The sequence below is a fragment of the Scyliorhinus canicula genome, chromosome 13 (genome assembly GCF_902713615.1).
Source record: "Scyliorhinus canicula chromosome 13, sScyCan1.1, whole genome shotgun sequence".
Classification (NCBI taxonomy): Eukaryota; Metazoa; Chordata; class Chondrichthyes; order Carcharhiniformes; family Scyliorhinidae; genus Scyliorhinus; species Scyliorhinus canicula.
Window position 1 is genome coordinate 153,204,542 of NC_052158.1, and position 23,665 is coordinate 153,228,206.

General features: G+C 44.0%; 1 long non-coding RNA gene across 1 annotated transcript; it reads left to right on the plus strand.

Annotated features, from left to right (window-relative positions):
- The first annotated feature begins 10,201 nt into the window (after positions 1 to 10,201).
- LOC119976564 lies at positions 10,202 to 14,048 on the plus strand. The gene is made up of 2 exons (XR_005462942.1): positions 10,202 to 10,713; positions 13,671 to 14,048. It is a non-coding gene; the product is annotated as an uncharacterized LOC119976564 (long non-coding RNA).
- The last annotated feature ends 9,617 nt before the right edge of the window (positions 14,049 to 23,665 follow it).

Consider the following 23,665-nt stretch of genomic DNA (forward strand, 5'->3'; position numbering starts at 1 on the left):
GTGCCTTTTTTGAATTACTCAGGAACTTGGAAAGCTGAACGTTCTCCATTGCTTTCTCCAGGGCAACGGCTCGGCCAATTGGAGGTGACTTGCCAACCAATCGGCATCGTTTGCTTCCTGAGTACAAATTGTTACAACCGTTTGAAATTTGACATTCTTGTGTTTGTCCTGATGAGTTGAAGACAAAACCCTTTGGCACCAAATCTCTTTACAATGTCAGAACAATATTACACAGACACACACCTCAATGAACAGTAAACTAAAAAAAATGTCATCAAGATCCTTGAACAAAGAGTACACAAAATCATTCAAGCATGTTAATAAGTAACACACAGATCAACTCCACATGTTTATAAATATCATCCATGCAAGTTCACAAATAGTAGAGAAGATTATGAAAATGGAAAATGCTCATACACAGTACGTAACAACACTAATACAGCACAGATAGGTGCACAGGTCATAGAAGCACGAGTAGGGAGCGGCACGGTGGTACAGAGGTTAGCACTGCCTCCCCACAGCACCAGGGACATGGGTTCGATTCTGACCTCGGCTGATTGTCCGTATGGAGTTTGCACATTCTCCCCGTGCCTGGGTGGGTTTCCTGTGGGTGCTCTGGTTTCCTCCCACAATCCAAAGATGTGCAGGTTAATTGCGCCTTATGGTGGTGTTGCAGTTACAGGGCAGGGATTGGGCTTAAGTCAGTCTTTTGATGGGTCAGTGCAGACTCGATGGGCCACATGGCCTCCTTCTGCACTATAGGGATACTAAACGTGGGATGCTGGGCTCCTAGAGCCTGATCTGATAGTTAACTAGATCACTGCTGATTTTCTACCTCTACCTGCACTATCCCCCTAAACCTGATGCCATTTCACAAGCATATTAACAAATAGTACAGGGAAAGTTGTACCACCTGCACTATAACAACAAAGACATTGCTGCTGGCATAGTTTAAACCCCGAGATTATTTCATATTATTCTTTATGAAAGGATTTGCAATTGGATAGCTTTTCTTAAGATTTATTCGCTCCCTAAACCGTACTCTGTTGCCATACGATCATGAGGCAGTCCTCAAAAGACATTCAATTTGTAATATGTAATGGAGACAATAACTTCAAACAATTACTTCTATCTGACAGATAGCCAGAGGATTGTGAAGTTGCTGTATTATTCTGCAGTATAATAAATCTACACAAAGATAAAATGTTCATTTGTTGAGCCTTGACTGTACTGAATTAAATAAAAGACTCTCTGCAAGTGGCAAAACATGACTGATTGGAACTGAATAGAGGGGACAGGTGTCATTGTGCTGTTAGTTTTGTCCCTGCACTGAAAGAAATGTTTACTGATTGAATTGGTTCTTTTCTTGTATCTATGCATTTCTTTAATCTCTGAAATGTTTGCTTACTCGCAGCAGTATCATGACCTGAAATCTGGGCAAAGGCTCATTGACTTCAGCGGAAGTGGAAGACAAGCCGCTGGGAGGGTCCATAAAGTTCTGGGTGGAATTTAGTTCATGTGATTAGGGGCAACACCCTCCCACCAGAATGGTTGGAGATAATATGGATGCCCCATATTTCTCCTGTCCAGGAGACTTGACACTTTTAAAATGCAATCAGTCAATTAACTGACCACCCTGAGACCTCCCACATGATCAATGCCCCAGTAGGGCAGGTATCCTGCCCATCATGGCTGCCGGTCTGACTGCCTACAGCACTACCAGGAGCAGTGGCCACTTCGAGTAATGCTCTGAGGCCTTCACCAGAGATCATCACTTGAGGCATATCTGTGGTTGTGTGATGGAATCTGCAGTGAGGAGAATGACGTGGCTGCGAGGGTAAATGGGTGGCATTCAGCAGCACATCCCCTTCCCAATGTCAGGTGTCTCGGGTGGACACTGTGTGCCTGTCAGTGACACTTTGTTGGTGGCCTTCAGGAGGCACAAGCAAACCATACAAATCCCATTAAATCTGTGTGTCACTATTAAATCTTGGTGGGCATAGGGGTAATTGCCTTTAAGTAACTAATTTATGAGACTGATTGAGATCCTGTGAGCAGTGGGCAGGATTTCTGCCTTGGGGCCTTCTTAAGGTGGGTATGGTATTCTTGACACTGGAAACCAGATTTCCCCTTCTCTGCACCCAATTATAGTTCATGTGAGCAATGCTAACCTGACTGATCCATAAATTCTGCTTATTTCATTGTGAACCTACATTTTTGAGACAGTGAGAACAGGCTAACAAGTGCAATGGCTGAATTTTTAGGATGGCAGGTGTTCAGCCCTTGCCATCTGAAGAGTTGGTGCCAAATCTGCTGACATTTTATGCTGTTACGAGCATCGATCGCCGTCACTCATGAGGAAGCCACACGAGGGGAACTCTCCAGTCCCTCCAGGAACAGTGCCGCAGTGGTAGGAAGAGGCACTGCAAGAATATTTCTGTCCCCATGTCCTGGGAACAGGGGGAAAATGTAAGGGTCAGGGTTCCATGCGGAGAGAGCATTGAAGACCTGATGGTTGCAAGGGCCATAAGGTGCAGGTTCCCTAGTCAGAAGGAGGCTTCTGATGGAGTTTGCACCCCACTCCTCGAGATCTAACGACTCTTAAGGGCCTTAATTGGGACAAGGGAGGGGATCCAGTTGAAAGCCCTGTCCACCCCATCGCAAAAATTGCTGCAGATTTGGGTTGGGCAGGAATCCAGAAGGAATCCCGTCCATGCAATTTGATGCTTCCCTTCACCTTGCCTCAGAACCTGCCAAGGGAGCACAGAATTCTGGCTAATATCTTATGCAGTCTGGCCTATATGTGACTCCAGACAGTGGGTCAAACCTTTCTAAGTGCAAGCTCACTTTTAGAATCTAAATACAGCACAAGATCTACTCTTACAAATTCAACTTTATTAAAACCCCCAAAAATGTACACTGTGCCTAACATTCCCCTATTCTGAGTCTGACACCTGTGCTTGCACACTATGGGCGGAATTCTGCGCAACGGCCGCCGCCGCCGTGAAACCTGGAGTGTTTCACGACGGTGTCGGAGGCCGCTCCTCGCCCCCTATTCTCCCCCCCGGGAGGCTAGGAGCAGCGTTTCGTGCAACTTGGCCACCAGTCCTTGACGCTGGGGTCAAGGCGGCGTGCCGAGAATGACGCGGCCGGCGGCGCCTAATGACATCAGCCACGCATGCGCGGTTTCCGTCTTCCCCTCCACTGCCCCGCAGGATGTGGCGGCTTGATCCTGCGGGGCGGCAGAGGGGAAAGAGTGCGCCTCTTGGAGATGTCAGCCCGACGATCGGTGGGCACCGATCGCGGGCCAGTCCCCTCCTGAGCACGGCCGTGGTGCTCGATCCCCTCTCCGCCCCCCACAGGCCCCAAACTCACCTTTTGCGCTATGTTCACGCCGGTGTGGTTGCCGCTGGTGTGAACAGGTCGGGAACGGCAGGCCGCTCGGCCCATACGGGCCGGAGAATCGCGGGTCACCGTGAAAAACGGCGACCCGCGATTCTCCGAGCGGCGTGTCGCAAAATGTGACACGCCATTTTGGGGGGGGTGGGAGAATCGCAGGGGGTGCCAGAGTGGCCCTCCTGCGATTCTCCCACCCGGCCTGGGCAGCGGAGAATCGCGCCCTATCTGTGAGCGCTGTGAAGTCGGGCTCATAGATGGAGATGACCAGTCTTGTCAGATGAGCATCTGTGAGATGAGTGCAATGCTTGGACTTGGTGATTTTCGTCTGGGAAAAAGCCATCACAGAGATATGTGGAACCAAAGTATGCCTTCATCTTGAGTAAGTAGGACATCAGAAGAGGAGGATATCAGAAGAGGGTATTAACTCTACCTACAAATCTCCCAAAATCTTTGTCCTTGACCTACATTTCGACCTTATGTCATTTTGCATGGTGATGATTTCCATGTCAAGTTCACCGCTTTGTTCAAACACCGGCTGAAAGTTTGCTGAGTTAAGGGGCTCTTCAGGGGGGGTTTGTGGAAAGGTGGGGGATCTTTGTGACCGTGTTTGAGGAGATGTTCGTCGCGGGGGAGGGGATGAAAAAGAGGAAAAATCTGTACAGACTGTGTAGTTGAGTGTTGGGAAACATGTTTCCCGTGGTGTTTGTTCGCTGTTACTTGTTTTGATACATGTAATAAAATACATTTAAAAAAGAAGAAAGTTTGCTGTCAGTTCTCTAATGTCCACTTGAAGAAAAAAATTTGAGGTAAACATAGCGATTTTTTTCCATCTTGTCGAAGTCCTGAAATTGTCTGTTGAATATACTTTCCAATTTGTTCCGGTGGTCACAGAATTTGTTTGGATGGAACCCTTTCTGTTTGAGCTGTTTTTGCATTTTCCCCAGGTTATGGAAATGCTCAATAATGTGAGGTGTCATGAGGCTCATCGAGTAACGTTTTTAACAAACAATGTTGCATAATTCTGGCATGAATTAGGTTGAAGGTTTTGACAACAACTGTCATTCCTTGAGAAATGTTAATAACCTTTCTCGCTTGAACATGTTGGTGGACAACACAGTGGTAATTGACAAAGGAGATGCCCCTCCTTTGGATCATTTCTGCAAAGTGCAACAAATCCTGCATTGAAACCCAGCATTGATCATCGGTTGTGATTGAAACCAGTTTCTTGATCGGAATGTTTTTCTCTGTCATAAACTTTTTGAATTTGTTGCAGACATCCTCGCCTCATGTCCGCTCTTTGAGTAGCAAAGAGCGAGAATGTCCTCACGTGCCTTTGACATTCATAAAAATACATTTGTTTTCACATTTGCTGGTTAAAATGGGATGTTTTTGCCCTCTTGGAAATCTCTGACTCCTTGCTGATCATTTTGTCTTCAACCAGTTGATTCCAAGTTTTGGCGCTTGCGAGAATCTTGTTGCCTGCGTCTCCCAGACTGTTGGTGCCATTCAGCTGGCAATGAGCTGATTTACTCATCATGATTCCGGTTTGGGTCATTGTCTGTACGGAGTCTGCACATTCTCCCCTTGTCTGCGTGGGTTTCCTCCGGGTGCTCAAGTTTCCTCCCACAAGTCTCAAAAGAAGTGCTTGCTAGGTGAATTGGACATTCTAAATTCTCCCTCAGTGTACCCGAATAGGCACCGGAATGTGGCGACTAGGGAATTTTCACAGTATCCTCATTGCAGTGTTAATGTAAGCCTACTTGAAAATGACAATCGCTTATTGTCACAAGTAGGCTTCAAAATGAAGTTACTGTGAAAAGCCCCTAGTCGCCACATTCCGGCGCCTGTTCGGGAAGGCTGGTGCGGGAATTGAACCGTGCTGCTGGCCTGCCTTGCTCTGCTTTCAAAGCCAGCAATTTACCCGTGTGCGACAGTAATAAAGGTTATTGTTACTATTATTATTACGAGAATCCCGAGTGAAAAACGTTTTTGGCGTCATTCAGCAGGCATTGAGCTGATCCGCTCATCGTTATGAGAATCACCAGTCACGTGCAATTTGGCAGGCAATGGCAATTGACTGTTTGAGACCCCGGGATCGACCGGGCGATTGCAGTCAACTACTTAGAGACCGCTGCTCCAGATCAAACAACAAAGTAATTGACTCCTAACTGTCCTGTGAACTGACTCTGTGCGCTATTCTGTTATCAAGAATACAGCTCACCACTAGTTCCTGAAGGGAAATTGGAGATGGGTCATGCATTACCAGTGCCACCCACATCCTGTAAATACATTTTGAAATTACATACGGTTGTTCAGAACTCAGGTGCATGAAAAAATGTCAAAAACCACATCGACTACCGTGATGGAAGGCATCTGTGATTCAGTTTATTTTAAATGTGTCTCGCTGAAACCTTTCTACAAAATGCAAAATATGTTTTTATATATTGTTGACCTTATGAGATTTTCTGGAGACTGAGGTTTTACTTCCCATCAATTCACCTAGCAAGCACTTCTTTTGAGACTTGTGGGAGGAAACTTGAGCACCCGGAGAATTGTCTGGAAGGATGCGAAGAGGGAGATATAAATGGACACCTAGAGACTCTTCCCAGTGAAGTCTCGACACGGAGACTACGGATGAGACTCAGCAGCGAACCCGAGACAGATAGAAGAGGCGTACAAGAACCACCTTCGCAGAAGAAGATCCTGAGATTCAGAGAATTGGACCCGCTGCTCGAGCAAGTTCATCAGTACGGGTAGTATTAGAATCTTGGGCAAATAATATTGAGATGATTTGGGATAGTGACTGTTTTATTGTACCTATGAATAAATTTGGGTTGAATTGTGAACTGTCCTTTGTTCAGCTCGCAAATAAGGGCACCTGGGTCAAATGTTTTGCTAGTAAACGAATCAAAGTGTCTGATAATTTACCGAAAACAGGAGTGTTAGTGAAATATCTGAGATTGGGATATCTGATCGCTTCAAAGTCTCATGCGTATGCCTCGTTCCAAATTACAACTATGATCTAAATATATTTGGCAGGAGAGTCTCCGTTTCAGAGACTAAGGGCTGGATTCTCCTATTTGAAGACTAAGTGCTGACACCAGCGTGGGATCACTGGCATTTTACACCCAAAAAAATTAGGCAAAAGATGCACCGATCCTCTGCTGGTGGGAGGCTAGCAAACACACAACGTAAACCCCATGGCTTTAGCTGTAGATATGGCCGGAGAATAGCTGGGTCCATGGCCGCCTATGCGCACGGCGGCGGCCTGCAGCGGCCGAGTCGTGCAACATGGCGCCAGCCACGCACGGACGCGGCATGCCAAATAGTGCTCCCCTTTGGCCAGGCTTATCACACCCGGACCACCCCCACCAGTGCCCCCAGCCCCCACCAAAGCCCCTCCTGCCCATGGAACGGCACACCCCCCGACTGTCAGGAACTCGGCCCATCGGGGCGGAGTATCGGGGAGGGCCTGAGGTGACGTCCTGAGGCCGTCCATACGGTGTGTGGCATTTTTTGAGGGTGTGGAGCATCCCCAATTTTGGTGCAAACGGGCATTCTCCGGCCAATCGATTTTGGCATCAGAGACTGGAGAATCCCGCCCATAGTTTTGATGCTGGGTCTGAATCGGTGCACTTCTACGGCAGCAAAATTGCTTCCGATCCCGGGGCTAATCTGAAACTGCCAATAGGCTAGCACCAATGCCACGTGGAACACGAGTGACTCCAATCAACAACGATGACTGATTCGCCGGGGTCGGGGTTGGCACGCGAGAGGCTGACAAGCTGCAGCCACATATTAACACCCCACTTCCCACACATACTCATTCCACCCAACAAGATGGCACTGGTTGTACTACAGTGCGCCCATTCTGTTAATGGGTGGTCTGTGGCCAGTGGATACCTAGGGAGCGGCCTGGGGGGACATCCCTATGGCCCATGGCACTAGGTTTGTAGTGGGCAATCAGCAGCATGCGCAGCCGTGCTGCCTTACAGGCCCATCCATCCCAACCCCACGGCCCATCTCCTGGCCACCCCTCCGATACTTCCCCCCAGCCCTGTCAGAAGCCCCCCAGCCAGCAGCACAACGGTCGGCACACTATGGCGATGTTGGACACTTTTTGTACCCCCTCAGCAGACACGGGTGCCTGCTTCCCGATTTTTAAAACCACAACTGAAACTTGCTTTTGGTAATTCCACCTGGCAGAGGCGGAGCATCACAGGAGGCTTGGAGAATGCCAGGTCAGGCCCGTTAATGATATGCCAACAGCGTTCACTGAACATGCAAAGTAGGCTGTCGATGTACCGGAGCAAGGCATTCTGTCTGGCGCACGGCGCTGACCACGGATTGTGCCTCATGCATGATTCTCCTCCCAATCGCGATTCCCAATTCCAGCATCAGCTGACACAGAATCCTGCCCTTTATGTTTGCAGTAGTTATTGTTTGCACTGACAAAAAAGTCTTCCGGATTGCACCATTACTAACTAGGTAGGGTACTCCATTTGCAGCCCTCACTCTATCTCTCAGCTGCATGACCACACACAGCTTACAGGGAACAGTGGTCGGCAGCTTTCACACACTATTTTAACACAGGTTCTGCAGCCATTTCGATTGTGAAAGGGCTTTGTGCTCAGGTGCACAAAATTGCCTCAAATCCAGACAATACGTAAATTGGGTTCCAATGACTATTAGCTCAATACTGAAGGAAGCAATGTGCTGTCTGAGTTTCCAGCTTTCAAATGAGACATTACATCCCTTTCATGTGGACTAAATTGTTATGGGAGAGGTGTTTTCAGAACCCCAAAATGTATCATGGAGACCAACCAACCCTTTAATGGATTGTTGCTTTTGAAGCACATGTCTTGTTCCCTAAGGTGTGGTATTACAATTATGGACACGTGGTTTTTAAAATAAAACAATGTTTATTCCATGAACTCAACTTAACCTTTTAAAATAAACATTGGATCTCTTAACACCCCTTACTTCAAAGATAATGCCGAAAATAATACAACACCACCCAATCCTGCAAACTGAGAAAAGCAGCTAATTTAATTACCTTATAGTCTATCATAATATCAAACCGCAGTCTTACAAAGGTTTAAGCCTGAAAATAGTGAAATTAATTACATTTGGTTATATTACAGCAGCTTAGAAATTTTTCTTATTCCTACAAAGAAAGAGATAAGGCTGTAGAAAGCTTTAAGTCTCATCCTGCTCTTTTCTTCTCTCTTCCAACAAAATAGCTAATTTTTCCAATAATTGCCTTTATGCACTGCCTTTCATGACTCCCAAAACATTTTGCAGGAAATTAGCTGCTTTTGAATTGTAGCCAAAGTTGTCAGAGGAAGGTACAATATAGTCGAACCAAAAGCAATGGGATAATTACCAATTATGTTTTTTTTAATGGTGTTGACTGATAAATAATATTTTCAGGGCACAAGGGAAGTCTCTACCCTCCTTCAAAATAATGGTTCTCGATCACTTGTCATGTGAGAGTGCCTTTAAGAAATGGATGTTTAAGCAATGTACCTTTAAGAAATGCAGTGATGTCAGAGTGTGGGTGGAGCTGGGCTTTAGCTCAGCCATTTTGAAGCTTTTAGTTTCAGTTTGAGAGAGCAGCTGGGAGTGTCCGTGTGTTTTTGCTGAGAGCTGCAGGAAGGAAAAGAGCTGGTCTGATGATTTCTGCAAATCCAAAGACTATAAATATATTGAATGTAACCTGTTACGCTCCTATTTCTGAAGGGTTGAAGTCTTTTGGATGCTTAAAAGAACAGTTTGCAGGATTGGGTGGTGTTGTATTATTTTCGGCATTATCTTTGAAGTAAGGGGTGTTAAGAGATCCAATACTATTTTAAAAGGTTAAGTTGAGTTCATGGAATAAACATTGTTTTATTTTAAAAACCACGTGTCCATAATTGTAATACCACACCTTAGGGAACAAGACATGTGCTTCAAAAGCAACAATCCATTAAAGGGTTGGTTGGTCTCCATGATACATTTTGGGGTTCTGAAAACACCTCTCCCATAACAATTTAGTCCACATGAAAGGGATGTAATGTCTCATTTGAAAGCTGGAAACTCAGACAGCACATTGCTTCCTTCAGTATTGAGCTAATAGTCATTGGAACCCAATTTACGTATTGTCTGGATTTGAGGCAATTTTGTGCACCTGAGCACAAAGCCCTTTCACAATCGAAATGGCTGCAGAACCTGTGTTAAAATAGTGCGTGAAAGCTGCCGACCACTGTTCCCTGTAAGCTGTGTGTGGTCATGCCGCTGAGAGATAGAGTGAGGGCTGCAAATGGAGTACCCTACCTAGTTAGTAATGGTGCAATCCGGAAGACTTTTTTGTCAGTGCAAACAATAACTACTGCAAACATAAAGGGTAGGATTCTGTGTCAGCTGATGCTGGAATTGGGAATCGCGATTGGGAGGAGAATCATGCATGAGGCACAATCCGTGGTCAGCGCCGTGCGCCAGACAGAATGCCTTGCTCCGGTACATCGACAGCCTACTTTGCATGTTCAGTGAACGCTGTTGGCATATTATTAACGGGCCTGACCTGGCATTCTCCAAGCCTCCTGTGATGCTCCGCCTCTGCCAGGTGGAATTACCAAAAGCAAGTTTCAGTTGTGGTTTTAAAAATCGGGAAGCAGGCACCCGTGTCTGCTGAGGGGGTACAAAAAGTGTCCAACATCGCCATAGTGTGCCGACCGTTGTGCTGCTGGCTGGGGGGCTTCTGACAGGGCTGGGGGGGAGTATCGGAGGGGTGGCCAGGAGATGGGCCGTGGGGTTTGTAAGGTATATTTGTGCAGCTGCTTCTAGCTCTGACTAAGGAGGGCGATGGGGGTGGCGGTGTAGATAACATTTAGGTTAGCAACAGTACTGTGAGTGGGCAGCTATGTAACCCGCCCAAGGCCATTGCGCGCGGAACAACCTTTATCAGTGTGTGTAACTTGAGGCTCGGCAGAATGCGCCTTCTCCAGCCATAACTCAGATGGCTGTACGTGTTACAATCCTAAGTAAAAACTATCTACTTGATTGAAGCCTTACTGTGTCGACTCACTCATTGAACTGAGATTTAGCCTAACAAATTGGTGACCCCGACGTTGGGGGGGAGTCGAACACAACTCCGTTTAAGATCGCAGAGACAATTAAAAGCCGGCTAAAAAGAAGGTACGGAGTCAAACCTGTTAAATCAAAACTCCAAAATTGAAATTTTAAATTGTGTAATAATTGTCTCAGTGATTGAAAAAGGAGAAAAAATTAGAAGACGACCATAGCCGGACGTCAAACGCCTTGGGATTGTGACACGTAAGTGTTAAGTTAAACTTAAAAGTCCTTAAGGTGTAAGATTAATGATTACCTTCGACCAAATATTAGTGATAATATTTACTTAAAGTCTTTACTTAAAAAACTGTCAGATATCAGAAGTAGAGTGAGAAGGAAATAGAATTATTACCTTCGACCAAATATTAGTGATAATATTTACTCAAAGTCTTTACTTAAAAAACTGTCAGATCTCAGAAGTAGAGTGAGAAGGAAGTAGAGGGCATGTTATTACCTTCGACCAAATATTAGTGATAATATTTACTTAAAGTCTTTACTTAAAAAACTGTCAGATATCAGAAGTAGAGTGAGAAGGAAATAGAATTATTACCTTCGACCAAATATTAGTGATAATATTTACTCAAAGTCTTTACTTAAAAAACTTTCAGATCTCAGAAGTAGAGTAAGAAGGAAGTAGAGGGCATGTTATTACCTTCGACCAAATATTAGTGATAATATTTACTTAAAGTCTTTACTTAAAAAACTGTCAGATATCAGAAGTAGAGTGAGAAGGAAATAGAGTCTATTACCTTCGACCAAATATTAGTGATAATATTTACTTAAATCTTTACTTAAAAAACTGTCAGATCTCAGAAGTAGAGTGAGAAGGAAGTAGAGTCTTAGAATCGGAAAATTGTTTTGTTGCCTTAGACTGGTTATTAAGAACAGAGATCTGTCACGTGAAGGTCGGGCATTGAAAACAAAACAGTTTTGGATCTATTATCACCGGTTCATAAGAGACTTGAAATATAAATGTCCTTGAAATATAAATGTCCGGTAACATTAGCGCGCGAAAAGAGCATAAAAATTTAGAAGAAAATTTAGTGTAAGTCTGGAAGGATTTGCTGAGCTGGACGCCGCTCGAGCCGGTGGACAAGGCGAGTAGTCAAACCTTTGACCGCCTAAAATTAGAATCACTTGGCAAGGCGGACAGACGGTGAGGTAACATCCAATAAATCTAGTATCAAGGCCAAATGAGTAAAAAAGTCAGTTTAAAACATTTTTTGGTTTTTGAAGAGCAAAATACTCTGGTAAAAAAAAACAATGATCAAAGATGGGTGTGATTTCTGTGGAACAGAGAAAAATGGTGAGATACACAGAAGTAAAGATAAGACAAATAAAGTTCTAAGCACAAATGATATAAATTAAACCTTCATACCATTTGGAAGACAGGCTGGTTTAAAGGAATTGAGCTCTAACTCCTTTAAGCATGACAATAAAACGAGTAAAGATACTGCAGTAGGTTCTGCAAACTAGCATAAAGACCTCACAAAACTGCCAACAATTACGGCTAACGACTGTCCCAGAATGTCTCAAGGAGAGAAAAAAAAATCAAATTAAGTGAAGTCCAAAAGATCAGAAAGGGGCTAAAGCACTCAATTAGTTTTGTTCAGGAATGTCTGAGGATGACTAACCCCCCTCCCAAAACAAAAAAATGGGGAGGAAAATCAATACAAGGTTACGGTTAGAAACTTAAGAATGGATACATGTCGAGAATAACTTCAGATCGTTTCAAGCCGTCCAGATAAATTCAGCAGTAATTCAACTCATTTGAAATAAAAGAAAAATAAACATCCAGTAATGTCTCTTTCCAAAAACCAGTTAAATAACGAACATTGAAAATTGAAAGAAAGGATGGGTAATGTCTAAGGTCGCATAACGGATGGAGATGGCATCATGCCAAGTTCTCCACCACTTTTGATTCTGTACAAAAATTTAACCATTTCAGCAAGCAGGTCATCTGCACAAAGAAATATACATCTCTAAGAAAAGCTAATGCCTCTAAAATTAATCAGTAGAAATTGACTTAAATGGAATGACACAGATAAAGTTTTTGAAGGAGAATGAAAAATTTTGTTCAGTATTTTAATTTTGTTCCATTTTAGAGAAAGAGAGAGACAGAGTTACGTAGAGAGAGAGAGACTGATAGAGACAGCGAAAGTTGAGAGAGCGAAAGAGAACGTCAGGGAGAGACAGAGAAGGGGAGGGGTAGTTAGATAAAGAGAAAGAGCGACAAGAGTTCCAGAGAGAGAGAGAGAGTTTTAGGCATCTAAACTTTGTTCTGAACTATTCACAGTCTTTGTATTCAGACTTTGACTTCAGACCTTGACTTGTTACGAACTGTGATTATTTGAAAGCTTCAAATTGTCTACGCATTGTCTTTAAAGATTATAGTTTGAGTACAGTTAACAATTTTTTTTCTTTTCAAAGGCTATAATTTTAATCAGGGTGCAAAATCACGTATGTAAAAATAAGAAAATATTAGTTTTATGGTGTTCAGTGGAGGTTAGGATAGTTGAAATACATATGACAAATATGATCAAGCCGGTGTTTCATTAGTTCAGGGTTAAAACTTCCCTGACACAAATAATCATCAGTAGGGTGAAACTAAACTGTCTCACAAAGCAGATGTTTTAATTATGAGATTGCAGAATGACTTATAAACAACAGATGGGTAAATGAAATATGTCCATGAGTTTCAATAACATATTGTGTTCCCTGAAAAACTTGATAACGGGAATTTGGCAGCACTCCAACTTTTACTCCCAGCCATTTGAGTGAAAAATTTAAAAACAAGTTTCGAGATGCGAATGGCATCATTCCAATTTATGCACCCACTATACCCCCCTTTTTGTCTCTGCAAGACAGTTAACCCTTTCAACAAGCTTTTGTGTGTAATCCAGAAGATGTCTTGACACTCCCATGCTGGTTTGCCTGCGAGTTCTGGCCTTTTAAATTCTGATAAAGTAATGAACAGTCCACACAGCTGAAGATGCTTTTTAATTGGAACTTACAAATCTTAAGTTTTGAATTTTCACCCTCTTAACGACCCAGGACCCAAGACCAACCCGGAGTGGGTGCAAACATGGGAAGATAGGGAAATTGAAATGAGTCAATATATCAAAATGCTCGGTAACATGGTCACTTTAGTTTTGCAACAGGTGAACAACGCGGCCGGTGACGGAGAAGAAGGACAGGAGAGTCCGATAAAAGAAGGGGACCTGGTGTGTATCAGAAAACCCGGAAAAATCCCGTGGGCTGAGGGCATTCACCAACCGGGAGGAACTACCTCCTAAATACCAGGACATGAAGATATTTTTCACCAAGAAGAGTACTTAGAAGCTGAAATGTGAAACTGGGGGGGGAAGGGAACGAAAGAAAAACGCGCGGGTTATAAGGGGCAAGGCAAAAATTGTATATAATGTACACTGCCCCTGGGAAGGACTTGAGACTCCGGCGGGTCGAGCCAAGAGGATTGGGGGGTCCTCACCTTCCTGAGACCTCAAGACCCAACCAGGCGGTATAGAACGCTTGGCAAAAAGGGTTTTTTATTTTCTTTTTGCGCGCGTTTCAAAACATAGGGGGCGCGGGAAGTAATTGTTGTCCTCATAAGAGGACAAAGGAGGGATTGTAAGGTATATTTGTGCAGCTGCTTCTAGCTCTGACTAAGGAGGGCGATGGGGGTGGCGGTTTAGATAACATTTAGGTTAGCAACAGTACTGTGAGTGGGCAGCTATGTAACCCGCCCAAGGCCATTGCGCGCGGAACAACCTTTATCAGTGTGTGTAACTTGAGGCTCGGCAGAATGCGCCTTCTCCAGCCATAACTCAGATGGCTGTACGTGTTACAATCCTAAGTAAAAACTATCTACTTGATTGAAGCCTTACTGTGTCGACTCACTCATTGAACTGAGATTTAGCCTAACAGGTTGGGATGGATGGGCCTGTAAGGCAGCACGGCTGCGCATGCTGCTGATTGCCCACTACAAACCTAGTGCCATGGGCCATAGGGATGTCCCCCCAGGCCGCTCCCTAGGTATCCACTGGCCACAGACCACCCATTAACAGAATGGGCGCACTGTAGTACAACCAGTGCCATCTTGTTGGGTGGAATGAGTATGTGTGGGAAGTGGGGTGTTAATATGTGGCTGCAGCTTGTCAGCCTCTCGCGTGCCAACCCCGACCCTGGCGAATCAGTCATCGTTGTTGATTGGAGTCACTCGTGTTCCACGTGGCATTGGTGCTAGCCTATTGGCAGTTTCAGATTAGCCCCGGGACCTGAAGCAATTTTGCTGCCGTAGAAGTGCACCGATTCAGTCCCAGCATCAAAACTATGGGCGGGATTCTCCAGTCTCTGATGCCAAAATCGATTGGCCGGAGAATGCCCGTTTGCACCAAAATTGGGGATGCTCCACACCCTCAAAAAATGCCACACACCGTATGGACGGCCTCAGGACGTCACCTCAGGCCCTCCCCGATACTCCGCCCCGATGGGCCGAGTTCCTGACAGTCGGGGGGTGTGCCGTTCCATGGGAAGGAGGGGCTTTGGTGGGGGCTGGGGGGACTGGTGGGGGTGGTCCGCGTGTGATAAGCCTGGCCAAAGGGGAGCACTATTTGGCATGCCGCGTCCGTGCGTGGCTGGCGCCATGTTGCACGACTCGGCCGCTGCAGGCCGCCGCCGTGCGCATAGGCGGCCATGGACCCAGCTATTCTCCGGCCATATCTACAGCTAAAGCCATGGGGTTTACGTTGTGTGTTTGCTAGCCTCCCACCAGCAGAGGATCGGTGCATCTTTTGCCTAATTTTTTTGGGTGTAAAATGCCAGTGATCCCACGCTGGTGTCAGCACTTAGTCTTCAAATAGGAGAATCCAGCCCTTAGTCTCTGAAACGGAGACTCTCCTGCCAAATATATTTAGATCATAGTTGTAATTTGGAACGAGGCATACACATGAGACTTTGAAGCGATCAGATATCCCAATCTCAGATATTTCACTAACACTCCCGTTTTCTGTAAATTATCAGACACTTTGATTCGTTTACTAGCAAAACATTTGACCCAGGTGCCCTTATTTGCGAGCTGAACAAAGGACAGTTCACAATTCAACCCAAATTTATTCATAGGTACAATAAAACAGTCACTATCCCAAATCATCTCAATATTATTAGCCCAAGATTCTAATACTACCCGTACTGATGAACTTGCTCGAGCAGCGGGTCCAATTCTCTGAATCTCAGGATCTTCTTCTGCGAAGGTGGTTCTTGTACGCCTCTTCTATCTGTCTCGGGTTCGCTGCTGAGTCTCATCCGTAGTCTCCGTGTCGAGACTTCACTGGGAAGAGTCTCTAGGTGTCCATTTATATCTCCCTCTTTGCATCCTTCCAGACAATTCTCTGGTCTTCAGCCAATGAGGTCACTGGGTGGGGATTGCAACACCCAATAGAGATGCCGGTTGCACGTCTGCTGGACACCAAGACCCAGGGATCCCTCTTCAGGGGTGCATTTTCCACAAGTAACCTTATTTCATATAAGGTAACGGGGGGGAATTCGAGATGCCAGAAAGTCTGGACACAACTGGAGAATACACAGCAATGGCCCTTATCTGAATAAGGCTAATTATCTCTGATCTCCATTTTCAAGGCAAGTCAAGACTTGCCCTGGCTTTCCATCTCTGACCAGTGTATTCAAACTTGACTTTTTAAATTCCCATCAGGCCTGGCTGCTGATTGTGGTCTACTTTAAAGTGTCCAATTCTGAGTCGGGCCTACGATTCAGGCCAGTGGCCACATCCTTGAGCTCTCTCAATCTGGGTCCGGATTCCAGATTACTCAAAATAGTTGACAGATAAAATTTGCTTTGCCCTATTTGGATTAGGTGGACCCGGGCACTTGTGTATGTTTATCAGCGCTGAACTCCATTTGGACCCCTGTCATAATATGGGCACAAGTTCATCAACGAGTGTTGCTGGTGGCTGTAGAAAGAAGGTGTTGCGAGTTGCACATGAGGTACCAGTGAGAGGTCATTTGGGAGTAAGGAAAACTCAAGCTAAAATACAAAAATATTTTTTTTGGGCTGGACTAAATAAAGATACAGTTTAATTTTGTCGATCATGTCAAACATGTCAAGTGATAGGGAAACCTCAAGCAGTGATAAAATCAGCACCCTTAATACCCATTCCAGCATTTGAGGAACCTTTTACAAGGATGTTAAGTGATTGCGTAGGACCGCTTCCTAAAACAAAAAGTGGGAATCAATATCTTTTGATGATAATGGATGTGTCTATTAGGTTTCCAGAGGCCATTCCAGTATGTAATATTACAGCTAAAAAGATTATGGAGGAGGTACTTCAATTCTTTACTAGATATGGACTACCCACAGAAATACAATTGGATAAAGGATCAAATTCTACCCCAAAGTTATTCAAAGAAGTTATGGATAGTTTAGGAATAAAACAATTTAAATCAACTGTGTACCATCCAGAATCGCAGTGGCATCAGACATTAAAGATAATGTTGAGGGCTTATTGTCAAGATTATCCAGAGGATTGGGATAAAGAAATTCTGTTCGTACTGTTTGCAATTAGGGATGCACCTAACGAGTCAACCAAATTCAGTCCTTTTGAACTAATTTTCGGCCATGAGGTAAGAGGACCACTTAAATTGATTATGGAAAAATTGGTGAGTGAGAAATCAGAACTTACATTATTGGATTACGTGCCAAATTTTAAGGAACGATTAAATACAGCAGGTGAATTGGCTACACAGCATTTAAAAGTTGCACAACATGTAATAAAACGGGTCGTGGACAAGAAATCCAAAGTTCGTAGTTTTGCCAGTGGAGATAAAGTTTTACTATTGTTACCAGTGGTAGGTGAATATTTAAAATCAAGGTTATGTGGACCTTATCAAATTGAAAGGAAATTAAGCGAGGTGAATTATGCGGTAAAAACGCCAGAGAGACGGAAAACTCATCGACTGTGTCCTATGAATATGCTTAAAGGGTACTTTGAAATTTCCTTCATTAATATTTCCTTGGAAAAAAATCCTGCTCACTCAGAACTGGTGTTGAAAAGAGGATGTGCGTGGATGTGTATATGCACATGTCAATCTATGTAGGTGTGCGGCTGTGTCTCTGTAGTGTACGTGAGTCTGTGTACGTGTGCATGTGTGTCTGTGTATGTGTGCGTGTGCATCTGTATGCATATGTCTGTCTGTGTATGTGTATGTGTCTGTGTATATCCATGTATTGTGCATGCATGTCTGTGTATATGTGCGTCAGTGTGTGTGTGGATGTGTGCATGTGTATCTGAGTACGTGTATATGTGTCTGTGTGTATTTGTGTATGCATGTGTGTGTATCTGTGTATCTGTGTTTGGTCTGTGTATCTGTGCGTGTGCATCTGTGTATGTATGCATGTGTATCTTCGAAAGTATGCATGTATTGTGTATGTATGTGTGTGTGTATCCTTGTATATGTTAGTGTGCATCTGTGTATCTGTGTGTGTATATCAGTGCCTGTGTGTATCAGTGCATGTGTGTGTCTGCAGGTGTATCTGTTATCTGGATCCGTGTGCATGTATGTCTGTGTGCATGTGTATCAGTGCATGTGTGTGTCTGGGTATGTGGACGTGTGTTTCTGCAGGTGGTATGTGTATCTGTGTATCTGTGTATGTATGAATGTGTACCTGTGTATGTGTGTATCTGTGCATGTGTGCATGTGCATCTGTGTATGCATGTGTATCAGTGTGTGTGTATATATCTGTGTATGCATATGTGTGTCTCTATGTATGCGTGTATCTTTGTATGTGTGTGTGTGTCTGTGTGTGCATCCCTGCCTGTGTGTGCATATATCTGTGTACTTGTGTGCATATATCTGGGTATGTGGGTATCTGTGCATATGCGCATGTGTATCTGTGTATGTGTGCGTGTGTATCTGTGCAGGTATGTGTGTGTGTCTGTCCGTGTATATTTGGGTGTGCATTTGTGTATGCGTGTGTCTGTGTATGTGTGTGAGCATCTGTGTTTGTGTGCATGTGTATGTGTGCATGTGGGTGTGTGTAGATGCATATGTGTATCTGTGTATGTGTGTGTCTGTGTATTGTCTATCTGTTTGTATATCTTTGTATGTGTGTGTATATCTTTGTGTATGTGTTTCTGTGTATGTGTGTGTATCATTTACGTGTGCATCTGTGTGTGTGTGTGTCAGTGTGTATGTATGTGTGTATCTGTGCATGCATTTATCTGTGTGTGCATATATCTGTGAATGTGTGTGTGTGTGTCTGTGTCTGTGTGCATGTGTATCTGTGTATGTGTGCGTGTGTATCTGCGTATGTATGTGTGTGTATTTCTGCATATGCTTCAGTGTGAATCTGTGTAAGTGTGTGTGTCTGTGTATGTCTGTGTATCTGTTTATGTGTATATGTGTGTGTGCATATGTTATGTGGGTGTGTATATGTGTATCTGTGTATGTGTGTGTCTGTGTATATGTGTGTCTATCTGTTTGTATATCTTTGTATGTGTGTATGTCTATGTGTATGTGTTTCTGTCTATGTGTGTTTATCTTTGTACATGTTCGTATGCATCTAGACATAGACATAGAACAGTACAGCACAGAACAGGCCCTTCGGCCCTCGATGTTGTGCCGAACCATGATCACCCTACTCAAACCCACGTATCCACCCTACACCCGTAACCCAACAACCCCCCACCCCTTAACCTTACTTTTTAGGACACTACGGGCAATTTAGCATGGCCAATCCACCTAACCAGCACATCTTTGGACTGTGGGAGGAAATCGGAGCACCCGGAGGAAACCCACGCCCACACGGGGAGGATGTGCAGACTCCACACAGACAGTGACCCAGCCGGGAACCGAACATGGGACCCTGGAGCTGTGAAGCATTTATGCTAACCACCATGCTACCGTGCTGCCCTGTGTATGTTTGTGTGTGTGTATGTGTGTGTGTATGTGTGTATCTCTGCCTGTGCATGCATATATCTGTGTATGTGTGCACGTCTGTATATGTGTGCATGTGTATCTCTGTATGTGTGCATGCGTATCTCTGTATGTGTGCATATGGTACGTGGGTGTGTATACATATATGTGTATCTGTGTTTGTGTGTGTCTGTGTATGTGTGTGTATCTGTTTGTGTATCTGCGTATGTATGCATGTGTATCTGCATAATTGTGTGTACATGTGTATTTGTGTGTCTGTGTATGTGTATCTGTGTTTGTATATATGTGTATGTGTGTGGCTTTGTGTATGTCTGTGTGCGTGTGAGTGTTTTTATGTATGTGTGTGTCTGTGTATGTGTGTATCTGTACGTGTGTTTCTGTGTATGTGTACCTGTGTATGTGTATCTGTGTGTTTGTGTTTATGTATGCGTGTGCATGTGTGTGCATGTGTGTGCCTGCATATCTGTGTGTGTCTGTGTATGTGTGTGTGTGTATCTGTGTATGTGTATCTGTTTATGTGTGTGCCTGTGTATATGTGTGTATCTGTATATGTATGCATGTATCTGTGTATCTGTGTGTATCTGTGCATGTGTTTGTGTGTGTCTGTATATGTAAGTGCGTATCTGTGTGCGTGCGTACCTGTGAATATGTATGTCTCTGTATGTGCACGTTTGTATCTGTGTATGCGTGCGTGTGTACCTGTGTATGTGTGTGTCTGTGTGTGTATCTGTCTATGTGTATGTTTCTGTATGTGTACGTTTGTATCTGTGTATGTGTGCGTGTGTGCCTGTGTGTGTGAATCCGTGTATCTGTACATGTGTGTACTTTGCATGCGGAGATCTAAATGACGGATTTGGCCAGATTCCAGACCTCAGGCCTTGTGTGAAAGACGCACATGTGACTTTTATCAGAAGGAGATTTTAATTTGATTTATCTTCGGCCTCGCAACTGCTGAAACATACTCCTCAACTTAGTTTTAATTTTAAGATGTAACTTTCAATTAGTTTAGCCTTGAGGTAACCAGGGTGCTGTGATATTATCGAAATATTTAAAACTGATATCTGGTGACGATCATCCACACCACAAACGTAGTTCGTTTCCTTGTGTTCTCTGCGGATTTCTGTTTTTTAATCGGATAAAGTGTACTCTCAAAAGGCCTCAAAAGTTTTTTGTTTAAATTAGAAGTGAATTCTCCTCTCTGAGGAATTGACTAACCTCTCCGTACGTCGGGGTAGACCGTGCACCATGTGATACAGAGAGACCTCCTATATTACCTTAGAACATAGAACAGTACAGCACAGAACAGGCCCTTCGGCCCTCAATGTTGTGCGGAGCCATGATCACCGTACTCAAACCCACGTATCCACCCTATACCCGTTACCCAACAACACCCCCCTTACTTTCATTAGGACACTACGGGCAATTTAGCATGGCCAATCCACCTAACCCGCACATCTTTGGACTGCGGGAGGAAACCGGAGCACCCGGAGGAAACCCACGCACACAGGGGGAGGACGTGCAGACTCCACACAGACAGTGACCCAGCCGGGAATCGAACCTGGGACCCTGGAGCTGTGAAGCATTTATGCTAACCACCATGCTACCCTGCTGCCCTTCTGAGGTAATTCATTTGTTGTAAGAAGCTTTGGGACGCCCGCAGGTCACGAAAGCCACTATATAAATCCCAGTTGCTTCTTTCTCCTTCTAACCTAGAGGTAGGCTCTTTGCAATAAAGCAATGACTGTGTTTCTAGTTTTCCATTTGGTAGCAGCTTTTCCTAAGAGGGAAACGCATGGAATGGTCTGCACCCGCCGAGCGAAAGATAATTTACCCGGTATATCTGAGGATGGTGATATCATCCTGGGCGGAATATTCACGGTGCATTTAGATCCCAATCAGGACCTCCCTTCCTTTATCACTACTCCAACAGATGCGGATTGTAAAAGGTACGTCTAACTGCTGCCGTGGGCAACACAGTCTTCAATTACTGTACAAAATGACAACAACACATTTTTATTTCAGTCTTTCACAAATTCGAAGTATGATGTCCTGGATCCGGGATTAAGTTATCTTCTGGCTGGTTTAAATAGTTTTACTGTGTCCTGTAACGTTTCTACTTTCACGTGCTTTGAATTGGCTTCCACAGAGCGTTAACCTTCAATTATCGAATCGGCATTGTGCACAGACCCAATTTCTATTCACCGCATTATTTGTTTGTTGTTCAGTGTTTCTATTGTTATAAATGTCCAATGGTAAATGTAATGCATCGAAGGAACATCAACATCCCGCCGGGAGTCAATACAAATGTTATTTGTGTGGCAGCCGTGGTATTACTGAAGCAATTTAACGATAAATATAACTAAAATAACGATTTTAAAATATAGTTGGGATATAGTTGCTACGAAACGGAGTGTGTACTAAACACTGTAAAGTTCTGAATGGCAGTGTCATTATTGTCACTGATTAGAAATACATGTTTTTTTCACATTGGGCGGCTACACGCAGTCCCGGCAGCTAAACCGCGGAGTTACAGTGGAGCTCAGAACAAATGCAGATGAATGCAATGATGCGGGAAAAATTGCATTGAGAATTGTGCCACTTTCTTCCCTTCCCGCTTTACCTTCCAGAAAATGGAAATTTAACTAGATAGATATGAGGTTAGGAAATGTTTTAGAAAATGTTGAATAATCTTTATTGGTGTCACAAATAGGCTTACATTAACACTGCAATGAAGTTACTGTGAAAAGTTCCTTCCGGCGCCTGTTCGGGTGCACTGAGAGCGATTCAGAATGTCCAATTCACCTAACACCGCATCGTTCCGGACTGTGGGAAGAAACCGGAGCACCCGGGAAAACCCACGCAGACACAGGGAGAATGTGCAGACAATGACCCAAGCCGGGAATGGACTCAAGGTCCCTGGCGCTGTGAAGCAACAGTGCTAACCACCGTGCTACCGTGCTGCCCGTTATTGTTATATAAGATACAGTTGCATCTCTAGTGAAGATGGACCACATGAATGAACAGCAAACTTACAATATCTGTGGGCAGTTATGTTTTTAAAATTCTATTCTTGAAGTGAGAAAGCCAATGCGCAGAGTGGACAGAGCAAGCCCTTAATCCATCTCACTGCTTGCTCCAAAACAAATCAAATTGAATCCAATTCGTGGTCTCCACAAGAGAGACTTGCAAGATCTTGCACGTCAGTGTAAGGGAACTGGAGAGCTATTTCAAATAGCACCTGTACCAATAATCGAAGATCTGTTTGAATAGGGAACACGGCAGCGAATCTTTCCAACTAATCAGATTGAAGATTCCCAATGAGATACGCAGGGTCTTAATCAGCTAGTGTAAGCTACTGTATTCAATTTGTAAAATGATGGAGAGAATTAAAGGGAAAGAAACGGATTGGATTAAGATAAATGAAGGGGCATAAATAAAAAGTACATTTTAGTTTTAATAAGTGCATTATTGTTTTGAAAATCTACAGTCGCAATTTATTTCTAAATGAATGAGCTTCCACGTTTGTAAAATGTACGTTTTAGTGCCAGATATATTTACACCCTAACAGACTTTTCATCCCGATAAGAGTTCACTTATAATGAATAGGCAACTTAACTATTCTGACTTGTTCTGTGGCTCTCAAATACGCGCTTAACGCATATGAGTATCAAGCCTTCTGGTGTGATTATTTTCTAGGATGATTTCTGGAAGGGCAATTTTACCACATCAAGGCGTTCCGATTCCCATGCTGAGAGACCCCGTATAGACAATGGAAGTTGCTTTCCGATTTATTCCGAAGTAATCGTCGGTGCCCTGTGTTGCATTATGCTTAGAGCAGAATCTGAACACGGTCTTATTGACTTTAGAATGAACACGTTGAGCGTTTTGGCTTAAAGGATACTTCAAAAGTTAGCTGTGCATTAATCTAATTTTTGCGATTGCGTCCACATGTATCATAATTGAATGAAACCACTTGTCTAATTTGCTTAATCGGAATCCCTAAGTAGAAACTTGAAATGAAATGAAAATGAAATGATAATCACTTATTGTCGCAAGTAGGCTTGAAATGAAGTTACAGTGAAAAGCCCACAGTCGCCACATTCCGGCGCCTGTTCAGGGAATTGAACCGTGCTGCTGGCCTGCCTTGGTCTGCTTTAAAAGCCAGCTGTTTGTGCTAAATCAGCCCAAGAAGAAAATGAATTGGA